Source organism: Melopsittacus undulatus, unplaced genomic scaffold (genome assembly GCF_012275295.1).
Source record: "Melopsittacus undulatus isolate bMelUnd1 unplaced genomic scaffold, bMelUnd1.mat.Z mat_scaffold_355_arrow_ctg1, whole genome shotgun sequence".
Lineage (NCBI taxonomy): Eukaryota > Metazoa > Chordata > Aves > Psittaciformes > Psittaculidae > Melopsittacus > Melopsittacus undulatus.
Genome location: NW_022994265.1, coordinates 3,891 through 9,162, shown reverse-complemented (window position 1 = coordinate 9,162; position 5,272 = coordinate 3,891). Strand labels below are relative to the sequence as shown.

The window sequence follows — 5,272 nt, the reverse complement described above, 5'->3', positions numbered from 1 at the left end:
GCAGCCACAGCACCTGTCCTTGGCATTGGAGTAGCCCGTGTACCTGCTGCCATGGTTGTAGTAGACACAGTTCTTAGGCCTTGGGTTGGAGAAGCCTCACTGCTTGTTGATGGGGCTGGAGGAGCAGCAGTGTGTGTCACTGGCATTGAGAGGCTGCAGTGTTTGTGACTGGCACTGGAGTAGCTGCAGTGTTTGTGGCTGGGTTGACGTAGCCACTGTATACATAGCAGGCCTTAGAGTAACACATTGCTCCTTCCTAGAGATGGAGGAGCTTCAGAGCTGAAAACTGGTGGTGGAGCAACTGCAGTGCTTGTGCCTGGGGCTGCATTAACTGCAGGGCATGTGAATTGGCTTGTAGTAGCCACATTGACTGTCCTTGGCGTTCGAGTGGCCAATATGTCTGTCTCTGTACTTCTAGTACCTGCAGTACCTGTGGCTGGGTTTGAGAAGCCTCACTGCTCGTCACTGAGTTTCGAGTAGCCGCAATGCTTTTTTGCCCTTGTTGGAATAGCAGCAGTGCTTGTCTGTGGAGTCGTATCAGCTGTAGTGACAGTCCTTGCCATTGGAGTAGTCACGGTGCCTGTTGCCATGGTTGGTGTCATCGCAGTGGTTGTGGTTGGTGTTGGAGTAGCTGCTGTTCTTGTGGCTGGTGTTGCAGTAGCCGCATTGTCTGTTGCTTTGCTATTAGGTCTTGCCTGCCCTCACTGCAGAGCATGAGAGACTGAATCAGCCTTGCTCAGGGGAAGTGCTAATCAGAAACCACTATACAATCCGTGTGTTACCAGCGTTATCCTCAGACTAGAGCCGAACCTAACCACTGCTCAGCTACAAGAGCAGAATGAACTCTTACGAGGTGTCCCTCTGACACCTGTTGCCCTCCAAAGAACCCAGAAAACCAATCCCCACAACCCCCCAATAACTGCAAAAGTCCCCCCAAAACACCCTATCCCCCAATAAACACCCAACCTCACCAAGGTCCCAAAACTGCAAAACACCCAAACCCACCAACTCTCCGCAAAACCCACAAAGTTGCCCCAAGAAACCGACCCCCAAACCCTCAAAGTCTCCAAAAAATCCCCACAGGCCCCCAAAAATCCATCCTAACCCTCCAAGAGCCCAAATCCTCGCCAAAAAAACCCAAACCTCCAAAACCCCAAAACCCCACAAACCCCACGCTCCCCCCAGAAGGCACCCCGGGCTTACTTGCCCGGGCTGGGGCTCAGGCTGTGAGGGTGGAGTGTGGCTGTCTCCTGGGGCAGTTATGTTTGCAGCCAAGGGTGGTTGAAACACATCCTCCAGGGATGGTCTGGCCCAATCTTTCATGTTCAAGCACCACATGATGAGCTGCTGGCATTCTGGGGAGAATCCGGGAACCACCACTCAGTTGCAGGAGGCTCCTGCCCACCTTGTGCCACCGTCCGCAGCGCCCAGGCCGGGGTGTGCTCAGAGCTGCACCCAAACCTCCTGCTCCATGATCCGTTTTAGAGGAGAGCAGGATGGCAGGACATGTGCCACTCCTCCAGCTGACCAAGGGAGATCAGCTGCCACCCTCTAAAACTTGACCTCCCTCTGCTGCCGCCAAGCAGAAGTACCGAGTACATACCAACAGAGATCTGGCGCTTGAAGAAGAGCTGCCCGCTGGTGATGTCCTCGCAGCACCGGAAGGGGAGGACCCCGCACACCATCTCATACAGCAGCACGCCCAGGGACCAGATCGCCGCCGGACGGCCGTGGTAGCAGTGGTAGAGGAACCACTCCGGCGGGTAGTACAAAGGTGTTCCTACAACAGGATACAGGAACAGCTCATCAGGCGGATGCCGCCTGCTCCCGCATCCTCAGCCGTGCATCCCCAGGGATGCAGGGGCTGCACCGGTGGCCCCATGGACGTGGGGAGACACACTCGGTGTGACCTGCCACTTTGTCACACCAGCACGTGACTCGTTTCCGAAACTGCCTGCTGCTGGAAGCACCCTGGGCTGTGCGCTCACCGCTAAATTTGGTGTAGACCATGTTCTGAGGAGGGTGCTGCAACCAAAGTCAATTATAGCTTGATCTTTCCGGGACCAAGTGGATGATGATGTTCTTGGACTTGATATCCCTGTGCAGGACACCGCGGCTGTGGCAGTGCCGCACGGCCCTCAGCACCTGGAGGAAAATGCCCTGCGCCGGAGACTCGGGCACGAACCCCCGGTTTCTGATTAACTCAAAGAGGTCCTGCGATGGCTCCGGACGCTCCAAAACCAGCAGGAAGGAGTCGGGCAGCTCAAACCAATGGAGGAGCTGGATGATGGTGCTGCAGTCGGAAGCGCACTTTCCTCATCATGGCTATCTCCATGGGAATGCGGGTGCCGCTGCGCTGCAGGGTGACCGTTGGCACCGTTTAGCGGGGCTGATGCTGGCCCGGGGGTCCTGTGCCTCCCTGCCTGGGATGCTCTGATGCCCCCCTGCCCGGCCCCACTGTTCCCAGGTCCCCCCCCAAGTCCCCAGGGATGCTCTGGTGCACCCTAGCCGGCCCCAAGGGTACCAGGCACCCTCTGCCCAGGATGCTCCGTGACCCCCGGTGACTCCACAGCCGCTCCCCTCGCGCTGTCCCGCTTTCCCCCTCCCGGCGCCACCGCCTCACCCCCACCAGCCCTGCCCCACGCTGTGCCGGTGGCCCCGCGCACTCACCCGCTGGCCCCACGAGGAGATGCGCTCCGAGCCACTTGTTTGATGGCCACCTGCAAGCCGAGAGCAGCGCTGGCTGAGCCTCGCCTGGCCCCGCCGCCTCCCCGCCCCGCCGCGGCCCCGCCCCTTACCGGGTGTTGTCACCAGGCGGACCCCCGAGTACACGGAGCCGAAGCCGCCTCTCCCAGCAGCGGTCCCATCTAGTAGTAGAGCCGCTCGAAGGTCTCCTTGTCATGCCGACGCGAGAGACGCTGCCGCTGCCGCTGTCGCTGCGCGCGGGGTCCCCGCGGCCCCCAGCGGCCGCTCCGGCCGAGCGGAGCCGCATCATTCCCGGCCTTTCCCGGCCGAGGCTCCGCGGCGTGCCGCTCGCCGCCGCTCCCGGGGCGCAGATAGAGCGACGGGTCAATGCGGGTGAGGAGCACCACGGGCACCTTGGCCGAGCGCGCTGCCGGTGCCGGCACCCCGCAGGGCTCTCGGGGGTCGCGGCTGCCGGGCGGCTGCGGGGCGGGGCCTGGGGGCGGGCCGGGGAGCGCCAGGGGGCGGCGCTGCCTCGCCAGACCCAGCGGCGGCGGCTCGCCCAGCGCCGCCACTGCCAGTACCGGGGAGAGCCGAGCGGCGCCGCGAGCCCCGGCGGGGGCACCATCGCGGGGAGCGGCGGAGGGGAGGCTCCGGACCGCCGAGAGCTGCCGCCGCCGCGGCCGGGGTGCTGCTGCTGCGCCGCTGCTGCCGATGACAAAGTCGCTGCGGCTCAAAAGCCGCTGGAAAAGTCGCTGCCGAAGTCGCTGCCGCTCCAAAAGCCGCTCAAAGCCGCTCCAAAGCCACTCCAAAGCCGCTGCTGCCGCTGCCGCCGCAGCCTCGCTATCACCGGCTCTGTCACGCGGCCGCAGGAGCCCGTGGAACGGCGGAGCGGGGCCCTGCCCAGCCCCGCGGCCGGGCTCTGCACCCCCCGCCCGGCCGCAGCATCCTGCGGCCGAGCCTTTGTAAACTGAACCTGAGCCTTGGGACCTGCGAACGAGGCTTTAATAAAGAAGTGAGCCCGGAGGCTTTGGGAAGTCAAAAGGAGGCTCATGTTACTGCTTATTTTATCCCCTTTTTCCTTTCCTGTCCACAGAGGTGGATGAGATGAGATCTCAGGAAGCTCTTCCCTGGGAGGTTGCTGAGGCGCTGGCACAGGGTGCCCAGAGCAGCTGTGGCTGCCTAATCCCTGGCAGTGCTCAAGGCCAGGTTGGACACAGGGGCTTGGAGCAGCTGCTCAGTGGAAGGGGTCCCTGCCCGGGGCAGGGGTTGGAGTGGAGGAGCTTAAGGCCCCTTCACCGCAGACCAACCGGTGCCTCTGGTATCATGAGGGGCGGCTGCTCCGTGAGGAAAGGCCCCGGCCCGCGCTGCCCCTCACGGGGGGCCCGCTGCACACCCCCCCCCCCCCCCGACTTATTCTAGAGTTGGAGTTTGTGATCTTAGTGTGTGCATGTGTAGGATACTCCTACTGCAGGTATGAAAAGCAGGACTCTAGAAACCTTGCATTGTAGCTGTGTGTAACTGGAGGGGCATAATAAGGACTTTGCTTTCCCTAGGAATCTGCTGGAGAGAGCTTTGCAGTCAACTCTGTCACAGTCCAGGTGTGAGACTGGTGGCCAGTTCCCTCAGCTATCTAAGGCTTGACTTCTCAGGCTTGCTTTAGCAGGAGCCACGCATCTTTTTTCTGGAATGTAGCCCTTGACAATGCAAAATGGTACAGAGCAATGCAGGATATTCTTGAGGTGGAGGAGAAGCAGTGAAAGCTCTCTTCTTCAGTGGGCTTTAGGTTGAACCCTGCTGAGTCTTCCCTTGCCAGGTACAATTACTTGTTGCAAAGTGACTCCTTGGGGTAGTTTAGTTGTTTTGTGTTGTCCAGGGGCAAAAAGTGTGGGGTTTTGGGAGATGTGTTTGTTTTGTGCCTGTAAGCAATGGAAGAGACTATTGCATTGTGCCTCTGCTGATGAGATTCAAGGCTGATCGTACCCCAGGCCTTACTGGCAACTCTGAGCCTTTCTGTCACAAACTTGAAAAAAAAAAAAAGCGCTGGGGAAGTGTTGCACTTGTGGAAAAAAAAATGGAGAAGAAGGATAAGGAAAGCCAGGATTCGTTGAAAGAGTAACAAAACATGGCAGTCAGGTTGTTACTGCTTTGTTTGCTACAGCAGTGTTAGGTGGTGTGTGGGGGTTAATTTGCATTTTTTGATGAAATGGAGTGAAACCCTGAGATGCTACTTGTTTTTTGCATCCTATAATTTGCCCTAATAGCCAGTGTGACAACACGTACCTTCACAATAGTAGATGTAGTGGCTCCAGTAGCAAATGAGCATAGAGAGTAATTGCTGTCCTTTTTACTATACTTCTGTGGACAGTATATATTGTGGATGTATTTTTTGATATATTGGTTCGTGTTTATGTATATATAATACCTTTTCAAACGTGATTTCCAGTATACTCAGGCTTCTTTTACAGTGGTAGTTTTGGCTGCTCTACATGCCTTTCTTGGGGATCAGTTGTCCACATTGACCTTGTCACTCAGCGCAAAGAGCCGGGGTTGTTTTCTGAGTTCTAGTATAGTGGGGGTTTAGGTTTTA

At 58.2% G+C, this 5,272-nt stretch overlaps 1 pseudogene; it reads right to left on the bottom strand.

The window, feature by feature from the left end:
- Positions 1-1,259: 1,259 nt before the first annotated feature.
- On the bottom strand, positions 1,260-2,902 carry LOC117438468 (serine/threonine-protein kinase pim-1-like; annotated as a pseudogene).
- Between the last annotated feature and the right edge of the window lie 2,370 nt (positions 2,903-5,272).